The following is a 12995-nucleotide window of genomic DNA, read 5'->3' on the forward strand; positions in this document are numbered from 1 at the left end:
TATAGTGAAGTGTTAAACACAGCTATAGATTTTAGGAGCTGCCCATTATATGCAATGCTAAAATTGTATTTAGATGAAGAAGTCAACACACAATAATCAAGGCGCACTGTGCAGTTGCTTAATAAAACATAGACAGACAAACAAAGCCAAACAATCACATTTTACCTTTTTGGAAGTTGTGCCTATTTTCTATTCCTTTCCTTGATTGCCTAAATTTCCCTTAAAATGTGTCTGGATGCACACATCCATGAAATTTTAAATTTGGAAGAACTACATATGTCATCCCTATACATTATCAGTGCTCTGAGCTCTTGGCGTAAATGGTGCATAGAGGGTAACGCATACCATCTGGACTAAGGCAAATGTCATCCCTCATGGATATGGGAAGTGTCCTTCAGGAGGCTGATATAAAGCATGACCCCATTATCAGGCAGACCAAGTGTCCCCACCTGCATCCACCCATGGCTGTGGTCTTGGCAGAATCGAGCTCCCTCAAAAACACTCGGGCAGTTTGCTGCGACTGCTCTGACAGTCCCAGCTGCAGCAGAGGGAAATAGATTTCCTCTTCCCTCTGCAACAAATGTTTTAATAATTGATAATGAAAGTGGTAAACTGGAACTAAACATGATATCCATTCATGCAGCAAAACAGGGGCTAATAAAATATACAGAGATTACATCTACCTGTGCAGGATGGTAGAAAAGGAATAGCATGCCCAGCGGTGTTCTTCAAGCAGAGTTCAAATAGTCCTCTCAAGACAAGGGAGTGAAAAAGCTCTAATTGCCGGCTGCAGTGACAGTTGATTAACAGTAACTGCCTGCTTTGGTTACTTGAAATGGTGCCCTTGCTTTCCCCCTTGCTGCTTATGCTGCAGATGTGCTGCTTGTGGATATGGATGTAAGACCAGCTGCAGTGCTGGAACATGTGTATTGTTGTCTGGTCTCAGTGTTAAAAAAGACAGCTGTTAGCATGAGAAAACAGAGTGCCATGGAGTTTAATACGCCCAAGGTGAGATTTGGCCTCTTGTTCTGAGTAGAAATAAACGAAACTGCACCTTTGCTCTGTGCCCCGGCCAGCAAAGTGCTCGTGTGGCTCTGCTGTTCTGCAGGTTTCCTTAACTTTCCCGACTATAATAGAGGAAAAAATTATGGAATCGGGCAGGAAAATATTAGGGAGAATGCTGGCAATTATTTCTGCTAAACCAACCTAGGATTTCCAAAGTATTAAATCTACAGTGAAATTGAATGGAATCAAGCACCTAAATGGCTTTTGAACTAGCCCTGATTTTGGTATAATTGCCCAAATCTTTTCCATACATGACCTAATAAAATCTCTATTTTTTCCACAAATTTCAATTCATAGAGTGAGCGTGTCCCAGCTCCTCAGGAAGGTGAAAAGGAAAACTATGCAGAAAACAGCAGCAGCAAACAGAAGCAAAGGGAAGGCAGAAAGATGTAGAAAATGTAGCTTAGCATCACTGCTAAGGGGGTTAATAAACTAATGGCTCACGGGATCGATGGAGCACTGGTTTGGTACTGGGGGTTCCTGTTAGTGGGCTTCTGCCACGTATGAGTAGTCCCTTCTACCTGAAGGGGAAGCCATGGAGTGACTATCTGATAGCAAGAAGGATTAATTCAAAGTCGGAAAACTGAACTAGTAGAGAAATGGAAAAGTCTGTATAGAATAGTCCTTCTCAGCCATTTCTCTCAGATGGGCTTTTCCACCCAGGTGTTTCTGCAACAGATGCATTTGCTGTTTTAAGAACTTGATTTCTTAATATGAGTATAGAGAGTGGGAAATCAAGTGAGTTATGATTATGAGGTATGTGAAGTGTAGATGGTATAGAGCCAGACAGAAGGCGCTATACTCGATGCGAACCCAAGTACAGAGGATTCATGGACTAGTCTTTCAAGGGCTTCTGGGTTTAGATCTCTTGTTGACAAAGGATCAGGGTGATGCCAAGACATCGTTCATTCCCGTGGAGGATAATGACTTCCTGCCTGAATGGCAAATGTTCTCATTTCCCATGAAAAGTTATAGGACAAAAGCTTAGGTATCTCCTGTAATTACAAAAAGAATTTTTTGATACGAGCCCATAGCTGTCTTTTCTGTCTGTGTCAAGCACTTTTTGTTGTTCTAGAGCTTGACTGTATTGCACAGTCAGTAACCCAGTGGCTTGTTAAGACCTTGGAATATTGATTATTTTTTTTACACTTCATGTCTTCAGCCTGCAGTGGGGATGTGCTCAGTGACTGAGTAACTCATACTGAGTGTATCTCATCATGTGGAACTTGCTTCTGGACTCCCAGCGTCTCTGGAATTATGCTATCAGACCCAGGGAAAAATAAAACTGTGCTTATTACTTGCAAGGGAGATTATTTTTTTTAAATTTATATATACACATATATTTTTTCACAGAAACACAACAGAAGCAGACACATTTAAAGTCTTTGGCCTATTCCCCAGTAGAGTCTATATTTTTCCTCTCAGGAGGAAAAAAATATATTGAAATTACAAATAAATGGTGATGAAGCCATTAAAGAAAACACAAATTGAGGGGAAAATGGGGAAGAGATATTGTTGATGTGTTTTTTAGCAAAGTCCTTCACAGAGGGTAGTGTAAGAGAATGAACTAGATTCTAATTTTTTTGTTAAATTCGTGCCAAGAAAATGAAAAAAAGAACAATCCAAGGCTTATAGCACTCCATTAGTTTGCTACAAGGTTTCCTGAAAAAGTCAATGACTTTTTCACTTTACGTTATAAGGCTATGATAGGAATATTTCATGAAGGTAAAATACTATTTTAAAAAGAAAAAAAATGTTTTTCTTCTCTGATTCCAAGAGTGCAGGAAAGTGTAGGGCACTAAGGCACAGCCTCAAGATATTTCTTGCTAACAAGGAGAGGTCATAAAAATGTGCAGCTTTTGCCTCCTCCATCTTCCACCTTCTAAAAAGTGAGAGTATGCCTGCTTTGCAGTCACTGTCACAAGTCCTAGCTTTAAATTAGCTAAGCCTGGGTTGTGAGAGCATGTGGCTGCAGAGATGAGCCCGGGCTAACTGCCCCAGTATTTATTGCAGCTTCTAAGGCAGATATTGTAGCACTGAGATCCATGACTCAAATGCAGTATTGCTCAAGGTACCTAAGCTAGCTAGTGGGGATATAAGGCAGACACATCACACCAACCACCACCACGCTGACATGTTGTCAGGGGTATGCAAGGTTACAGGTGTGCTTTCAGATTTACAGGTCTCTTTTTCCATTGTGAGACCAAAGATGCACAGGTGGTGGCGGGCCTTTTGCTTCTACAATTCTATTCTATGTCTGAGATTCTGATCAGACATGTCTTTCATTAATTATTCACTATAGTCAGAGTGCCTCACCATATGGGAAGGGGATTAACTGGAGCGATGAACCTCTGTTGCAGTTTACCACTGTTGCTCAGCCTGGGCCACAGGGGAAGGGTCTGAAGCTATTGACTTGCCAAGTGTTTGTTTCTTCAGCGGAGCTAAGGTTCAGCTCCACCTAGCTTACAAAAGGACAGCTTGTTTCACGTTTCAAAGGAAATGAAAACAGGTTAAAAAGAACTGACTTCTTGTACAGAGCTAGGCAGGAGGGTGTGCAGGGAGAAAATCCCTGCTCTCCTGGGCCAAGAAATGGGGAAAAAATTACATATAAATATATATTTCTTTGCTGTAGCATTGTAATGCAATGAATGAATTAATGAAAGTTCATTTGAAGATGGAGTGAAGTAGAGGGAAAATAATGCAGCTGATATATCTTGACTAGCTCACACAACTTCACTGTGCTGCTAATATCTTTTGGCAACTAGCACAATGACCAAGGTATCAAGCACATATTAGTTGTGTCGTATTCTTTCTTCACTTCGTTGACATGGAACATGCCACCAAATCTTGCTATCCTCAGTGCTACCTTCTGGTTCCTGAGTTTGCTGATAGTAAATGTTACTTAAGAAAAGGACAAGGGCTATGACTGATAGTTTGGGGAAACACTGACTGGAACTGTGTAACCTCAAAGAGTCCTTCTTATTGCAAGTGTGATTGTGAATGTACTCTTACTATACTGCTACTCCAGGTAAGGAGAGTATTCTATGTACAGTCAATGTAGGGAGGGAGATGAGTCCATAGTTTGCTAATCAGAGAAAGGAGGCTGGAGAGCCCACATATTCAATTTACTGGGCTCCGCTTTACTGAACTACCGTTATTTAGTCAACGTCATGAAGATATAGAATCTATTTCAGTCATCTTGAAAAAGTAGGATTTCAAATGAGTTTCATTGTCCTGTCAGTTAAAGTTAGTGGAAACGTGAAGGCTTTGGTTCAGATCTTCCATGCAGACATCAGAAGTCTGGCAGAATGGGTAGTTTTGAATTCCGAAGCAAAATCCTGCCTTTTCTGAGTATACTGAAGTATGCGTGACTGGAGGTAGAGGAGCCACAATTTGGTGGGTGTGAGACAAATGGGATGTCTAACCAAAATGACTTTATATAACATTCTGCAAACTGTTGGGCTCTGCAGGCTGGCAGGAAAGAGAGAGCTGCTTCTAATGATGATTCAGCATTGTCTTTCACTGCTAATAGCCTTTTTGTAATCAAAGAATGTAAAAATGAAATGCATGTTGCTGATTTTTGTGTGTGCACCGATGAGCAATACAATCACAATGTAGTTTTAAATTAAATTCTTTTGTTCCTTTTGCTAATTTCAGTCTGATGGTTTTCTCCAGTGCCAGAGCCTAATTTACTGCAGAGAAAGTTCCTTTACATTGATTTTAAAAGTGCACTCACATACACTACATTAACCTTTTCGTTCCCTTATGGTATGTGTCAAAGCAAAATGATCTCTGTAACTCTGGTTATCGCAGAGACAAATATGTATGAAGTATATTAATTGGTAGAGTTCCGATTCTTCTCTGAACAGATTCATTACATGGTAAATGAAACACTGACTGTGTTAACGCTTGTCTCTCTCTTTAAAAAAGCCTCTGTCCCAACCATAAGCATTTACCTTCTCCTACTGCTGTGTCTCATCATTTCAGAGCTGTGTTGTTAGTTATGGAAGAAGTTTTATCTCTGAATTAAGACAGGGAGAACAAACATGCCAAGGCCTAGGTCTTCAGGAGTGTTTCTAGGCCTAACTTTTGCTGAAACTACAGGGAATTAAGGGTCTAAACACCGTTGAGAACATGGATCTGCACATGATACAATGCGGTACCATACATATACCTTCTGGGCCATCCTGAGGAGGTTGCTGCAGTAGCATGTGACTAGGGTAGATGGGAATACTTGATAACGAAGTCTATACTGGCAGGGTTTTTGCAGCATCTCATGAGTTTAGGGTGTGTTTAGGTCTCGCAAAGTGTGTGAAGTAGACAGGCAGATGAAGATAGAGGAACTTTTGGCTGTGTTTTGATCAGGAGATGATCTTAAGCTCTTCTGCACAACGTGCGGTAAAATTAGTAGACTTTCTGAGAAGAGTCCAAATTTCTGTGGCTTTTTTATTGCCAGTGAATGAGAAACAGTAGTGAAGCATGCAGATGTCCTCTCTCACCACTGGGCCTGTTAAGCTCTATGAAGTTCAGGAGTCAAACCCCTGGAGGATAAGAGATTGGCAAAGTGCAAAGAACAAACTCCTTGTGGTCCTTGGGACTTTACCTTTTTCCTCTTCGCATCTCTGAAGTGTTTTTTTCATGGAATGCAACGTAACAGCCACATAAAAGTCATGACTGCTTAGGTTGTTCTTCTCCTTTCAAATCATAAAATACCTTTATATCAGTACAATATCCTTATATTTAATTTCTGTTTCAAATACAGAAGGTACCTTTTTAATCCACATTCTCTAACTTATGACATCACAAATGAGAGATTCACAAAATTAAAGGGATAGTTTTAAATACAGAGGAAACTTTATGACTTGAAACTAATGAAAAAAATACAGGTAAACTAACAATGTATTTCGGGAAAAAAAGTGCTATTGTCAGTGATGTCTCCTTTCACTGCTGTTAAAATGCTGATAAGATCAATTGTCATTGAATGAGATTAAAAATGATCACTGTAATGCAGTGGCTTTGCTTCAGGTTGGCAGAGACCCTCATGAAATGGATCTTACTGGAGAAAAAACTGCAGTTTCCATGTCAGCTGATTTGCTTTTTTCAGTTGAAATGTGGATGTTTCAGTTCTGTTAATTCATTTACCTATATCCAGAATTTTACTGAATTATAGATATTTATTTCAAGTGAAAAATGAGCAAGAAAAGTGTTCTTCAATATAAAGAGTCACACTTCTGTGATTCTGTGCCACAGTTAATACAGCACAATATGGGAAACAAAGTTAGCATATTGCTTTCTTTTAGAAAAATGACTTACTGTTTGTTGGTTGTGTTTACTTCTGTCTAGAAAGTTTTGAAAATGAAAATAAATGACTGTGCAAAGCTCTCTGTAATGTGCTGTGAGAGCCCTAGTAAAAATAGAAATCAATTAAAACAGACCAAGCATAAGACTCGTAAACCTTTGGAGACCTTGGAGTCACTTTGTCTGACAGCAGCATTCAGTCCTCAACCAATCTGCTGGCATTTCACGCCAAAAGCCCTAATACCCTTCAAAGAGCTGTAATTCTTCAAACTGCAGTTTTCCTAAGCTAGGACTGGACAAGGGCCAATGGGAATTGAGACTTTCTTTAAACTTCATGAACATCAAATCAGGATATCCAAGAAGTGTCTTCTGTTACATGGTTCAAGAATATCTGGAAAGGGCACAAGCAGATCCCAGAGGGAGAGGAACTGAGAAATTAAAGAGGACTCCCAGCTATTTTCAGGAAAATCATTCTGTGCTTGGGCTCTGCTCATCAGATGCCTCAGCATCCAAGCCACTCTCACTGAAGCCAATGGGAGCTACTGGTGGAAAAACCAGCTGTCCCTTAGCTGTCCTGAGGCCCAGGTCCTTTGCTTTTTACTTCTGCATGAGTAACAGTACAAGCTCAAGTAAACGATTTTCTTTAAGAATGAGGACTGCAGAACTGAGACGAGTTATGAGCTGTAGCTCAGATTCAGCATCTGGGACTCAGATGAAGTTTAGAGGTACATTTATATTTCAAAATAACCTGGATGGGTGCATGGGCCCAAGCATAGGTCTATAATTGGCCTCTTCAGGGACCTACTTAGGGGAATCTCATGAGGTAGGGCCCTAGAAGGAAGAGGGGTCCAAGAAAGCTGGTTAATATTCAAGTATCACCTCCTCCAGGCACAAGATTGGTGCATCCCTCTGAGGAAGAAGTCCAGCAAAGCAGGCAGGAGACCTGCATGGATGAGCAAGGAACTCCTGGCCAAACTCCAGCAGAAGAAGGAAGTCTACAGAATGTGGAAAAGGGGACAGGCCACTTGGGAGGAATACAGGGACGTTGTCAGAGTGTGCAGGGATGCGACAAGGAAGGCTAAGGCCCAGTTGGAATCAAATCTGGCAAGGGATGTCAAGGACAACAAGAAGGGGTTCTTCAAATACATCAAGAGCAAAAGGAAGACTAGGGAAAACGTGGGTCTGCTGCTGAATGGGGCGGGTGCCCTGGTAACAAAGGATACAGAGAAGGCAGAGTTATTGAATGCTGCCTTTGCTTCAGTCTTCACTGCTAAGGCCAGTCCTCAGGAATTCCACACCCTGGGGACAAGAGAGGAAGGCTGGAGAAAGGAAGACTCTGCCTTGGTTGAGGAGGATCAGGTTAGAGATCTTTTGTCCAAACTTGACCTCCATAAATCCATGGGCCCCGATGGGATGCACCCACGAGTGCCGAGGGAGCTGGCGGATGTTATCGCTAGGCCACTCTCCATCATCTTGGAAAGGTCCTGGAGATCAGGAGAGGTGCCTGAGGACTGGAAGAAAGCCAATGTCACGCCAGTCTTCAAAAAGGGCAAGAAGGAGGAGCCAGGAAACTACAGGCCTGTCAGCCTCCCCTCCATCCCAGGAAACGTGATGGAACAGCTCCTCCTGGAGGTCATCACTAAGCATGTGGAGGACAAGAAGGTGCACAGGAGTAGGCAGCATGGATTCACCAAAGGGAAATCATGCTTGACCAAGCTGAGAGCCTTCTCTGATGGGATGACTGGCTGGGTAGATGAGGGCAGAGCAGTGGATGTTGTCCTTCTGGACTTCAGCAAGGCTTTTGACACTGTCTCCCATCACATCCTCCTAGGCAAGCTCAGGAAGTGTGGGCTAGATGAGTGGACGGTGAGGTGGATTGAGAACTGGCTGGATGGCCGAGCTCAGAGGGTTGTGGTGAATGGCACAGAGTCAAGTTGGAGGCCTGTGGCTAGTGGTGTCCCCCAGAGGGTCAGTCCTGGGTCCAGTCTTGTTCAACATATTCATCAATGACCTGGAGGAAGGGGCGGAGTAGTACCCTCAGCAAGTTTGCTGATGATCCTAAACTGGGGGGAGTGGCTGACACACCAGAAGACTGTGGTGCCATTCAGAGGGACCTGGACAGGCTGGAGAGGTGGGCCGAGAGGAACCTCCTGAAGTTCAACAAAGGCAAGTGCAAGGTCCTGCACCTAGGGAGGAATAATCCCATGCAGCAGGACAGGCTGGGGGTTGACCTGCTGGAAAGCAGCTCTGCCGAGAAGGACCTGGGAGTGCTGGTGGACAACAAGTTAAACATGAGCCAGCAGTGTGCCCTTGTGGCCAAGAAGGCCAATGGTGTCCTGGGGTGCATTAGGCAGAGTGTTGCCAGCAGGTGGAGGGAGGTGATCCTGCCTCTCTACTCAGCCCTGGTGAGGCCTCACCTGGAGTCCTGTGTCCAGTTCTGGGCTCCCCAGTACAAGAGAGACATGGCACTACTGGAGAGAGTCCAGCGGAGGGCTACCAAGATGATGAGGGGACTGGAGCACCTCTCCTCTGAAGAAAGACTGCAAGAGCTGGGCCTGTTCAGCCTGGAGAGGAGAAGACTGAGAGGCGATCTCATCAATGTGTATAAGTATCTGAAGGGGGAGTGTCAAGAGGATGAGGCCAGCCACTTCTCCGTGGTGCCCAGCAACAGGACAAGAGGCAATGGGCAGAAACTGAACCACAGGAAGTTCCATCTGAACCTGAGAAAAAACTTCTTCACTGTGAGGGTGACAGAGCACTGGCACAGGTTGCCCAGAGAGGTAGTGGAGTCTCCTTCGCTGGAGATATTCAAAAGCCGTCTGGACGTGATCCTGGGCAATATGCTCTAGAGGACCCTGCTTGAGCAGGGAGGTTGGACTAGATGATCTCCAGAGGTCCCTTCCAACCTAAACGATTCTGTGATTCTGTGATAATCATCCATGTGGTTTGTTAGTATGCTTCCAAGCGTGATTTTGGCCCATGGCAACCAGGGCTTTCCCAGAAATGTCACAGCAAAGACTGGACTCAGAGTAGGTGGGAACTATTTTAGTAAAGGCAGTAGGGTGTATTCATGCTGTGTTGAAGTGTAAGAGAGTTTAGCTGTGTGGATGTGAGGTGTGCTGTGCCAGTTGTCCTTGGGACTAGAGAACAGACTTTGGATTGCTTTATTTGCTGGTTTGTGTTTAGTTATGAAACCAGGAGAGAAACTGAGTCAAACAGATCTTGGCTGTATAGGCTGGGGTCAAGGGGTCTTGACTGGAAGAGAGAAGCTTTCATTCTGGATCTTACCCCACAAACTGCTTATGTGTTTTTTATTTAAAGACACAAAGAACATTGGAAACAGGTAAGATGCATCTGAGAGTGAACAGATGCAGCAAGCTCACACTTACACATTGCTTTTTCAGTGCTCAGCTTTGTTAAAATGTATCCGAAAGAAGCAAACTCCTCCTTTATTTTTTCATGAAAATCTTGATGGTGTGCTACAGATGTGAGCACAGCATTAGATCTCCAAGCATCAAATATAATTTTAGTGTTTTGGCTTTTGATCCTAGAAACAACAGAAAATGAAGATTCTGTTAAAGGTAAAATTGTAAGATAAATAGCATCTCAATATAAATATCACTACAAAAATGAATAATACAGTTATATTGTCTTTGAAAAGTCTGTACATCAAACAATTTGTATTTCTTAAAACACCAGATGATTGATGATTGAAATAAGTAGTGTAAAAGTTGTATAATATTAATATGTGATTTTTAACATCCAGAATAGCTCTGGATTTTGCATTTTACTTGCCTCCTATGATTTACTTTGATTTTAATAGGAAACTTAGACGCTTGAGAAATACAACATCTTAATCTGATTAATTCATATTATATGGAAAAAATTAAAGGACTCAGGCATGCTGCTAAGAATCTTGTTACTGACCTCAGTAAGGATGGGTTCTGGCTTAAAGTAAGAAGGAAATTTTCTCCCTATTGAGATACTACTGGTTTACTTAAGAGAAACGTGAGGTTTTTTAGTGAATGAGACTTTTATGTAAAACACAAATTCTTGTGTAATGAGAATGATCATTGCATCAAAAACAAATCACTTTTTGTAATGCTGAGTAACGTTTGCTACATTATTTAACAAGATAATTTAATCTCAGTGGAGCAGAACAACTCTAGAATCCTGCTGTGGAAAGAAATACAATATTTTTACTCGTTCCTTAGTAAAGTTTGAGATTGTTTTAGTGTGCACGCATCAGATTGTGTCATGACTTGTCTATTTAGTTAGTTTGGACTTTGTTCAGTAAGTAATTAATATTTACTTTGTCTCTCTTAATGGACATTCAGGGTAATTTTCATTAGTTAGGAAATCCCATTATTATAGGCTCTGATCAAATGTTCTTTCCCTAAATAAAAATTTCTGAATCGGCACTGCAGCTTCCTCATACCTTCACTGTCATCCCACATCATCCTTTTGCCCATTGGTTTGACCGTATCACTCACCTCCCCTTGTCACTCCAGGACTTTGCTTCCAGTGGCTGTGACACCTTCTGGCACTGTTGCGTCGCACCCCAACCACCTCTCCTATCGACTGAGCCCCTCCTCTGAAAATCCAATCCACCATCATCTTGTAGGAAGCAATAATGAGAGAAACATATTTTGAACAAAAAGCAGTTGATTTATTTCAATTGGTAATGGTAGGTACTGGTAGGAGGTACTGAAAGTTCTTCTATATTTCTTTCTATTTCTCTTTTACATACGTGCACTAAGCTTTGCTCAATGTTAATGAGAGTTTCTTCAGTTTGGCCAACTGAAGAAAGACCTCACTAGCCCCCAGCTGTTTTCATTCACACATGAATTCATATAATAATTACTGTATTATAGATGTGTTTACAGTTAACCTGGCAAGGTAGTTTTTACTTTCTTAGCACGCAAGGCAATTTCTGCTTCCTGAGTATGATGGACATCTCAGAAGAATGCAAAATTGCATTGATAAACCTGTTTTCTTCCCACCTGCTGTACATGCCATTTATGTATTCCAAACAAACCCTCTTCTGGCTGTTTCTGCAGCTCAGCAATGTGAAAACTCTTCTGTCTTCACAGCTGTTTCTCAGATTGTTCAGCAAGTTATTTAGGAATTAAATTTTATTCACTTCATATCTTCCTTCTTGTACTGTTTAGAAAGACATTACTTAGAAATTAAATTACAGGGAAAATGCCTATGAGTTAGGAAAAAATAATATTAAACAGAATTTCTAATGCTATCTTTTTACCCGGGGAGATTAAACACCTCACTACTTCACTTATCACAAATTCTTTCTAGGTGTTCAGAGTCATCATCAGAGAATGATATTTACTTTCTTTTTTTTAGAAACACAGTTTCTCTAAAACCTGCAATTGCCATTTTACAAATGTAAACAAAATGACTTTCTGTTGGAATTAGGGGAGGGGACAGACTTGAGAAACTGTTACTCTGAGCTCTTAAATCTTACAGAAAAGCTTCTTTTCATATTTCCTGAGTTTATCATCTTCAAGATATAAAGTAGAGAAACAGTATCCTAGCAAGCTTGGGCAGCACAACCCTTTGCAGGTGCTTTCTACATGGATATGAGCTTATTCAAGGCTTGGATGACCATTGCAGCTCAGCTTGGAGGGGGGAAAGCTTCCAGAACATTATAGTGGCAAAATTGGAGCAAAGAAACTGCTGTGGGATAAGGGGGTCCTGGGATCAGTGACATAATCTGTAGCATTTGGGCTTGCCAAGTCTATTCATGGATCTGTTCAAAACACAGACCCTTCTGGAAGGAAATTCAAAGCATCAAACCAAGTGCCGAGGCAGATATTTCATCCTAGAGGAGGATTTGTTTCTGTTTTAGCAGATAAATGTGTTATGTTTATATCAAACATTGAAATAAAATCAAGGAAATAATGTTGATTTTATGGGGTCTGTCACTATTGGGAATGGATCTTTAATTAGCGCTTGAATTACAGTAGCAGCTTTGGGCTTCGGTGAGGAATTGGAGTCCCACAGTGCCAGGAGCTATAAAACCGTCTACGTTACAACATGAAGCAAACTGAAGGTGGGAAAGTGAAGAAGATGAATAAGATTAAATCAAGGCCATCACAGTTCTTGGCTAAATGCATCTCTGATCACACATGTTGTGTGTTGTTCTATGTCCTTTCTCCTGGGTTTGCATCACAAAATGATCATGCCCCTGGCTGGAGCCACACTTACTGTTCCTGGCTTACCTGGTAATCGGGGTTTGAAATTTTGTCACTTTGAGAATAGGCTCCTGGCAGGATTTTCAGAGTCCAGGTTCAAACTTCTAACTTACTTTGGAAATTCGACTTATTTACTCTGTCTCAAAGTGCTAGGAATAATTTGAGAATGCTTCAAATAGTAATGTCACTTATTTATATTTTTTAAGGAGGTGTAGGAAGATATCAGTGTGGTCACTATACTCAGGTGCAAAAGTCATGTGAGATGCCATTTCAAAAGACAGAGATGCTAAATTAATCCTTTAGTGCTGCTAAGTCTGGAGAGAATCCAAAACCTCTTCATCATAATGCTCATAAAAATGATATTAAGTTATTAAATTCCATTTCTACAGTACTGTAAAGCCAGGAATTCCAGGTAATACT

General features: G+C 41.5%; 1 protein-coding gene across 5 annotated transcripts in view; it reads left to right on the top strand.

The window, feature by feature from the left end:
* The window catches only part of DPP6 (dipeptidyl peptidase like 6), a 581229-nt gene that overhangs the window by 371653 nt on the left and 196581 nt on the right, over positions 1-12995 (top strand). The gene's annotated exons all lie outside the window — the stretch shown is intronic.

The sequence above is a fragment of the Struthio camelus genome, chromosome 2 (assembly GCF_040807025.1).
Source record: "Struthio camelus isolate bStrCam1 chromosome 2, bStrCam1.hap1, whole genome shotgun sequence".
NCBI classification, from domain to species: Eukaryota; Metazoa; Chordata; class Aves; order Struthioniformes; family Struthionidae; genus Struthio; species Struthio camelus.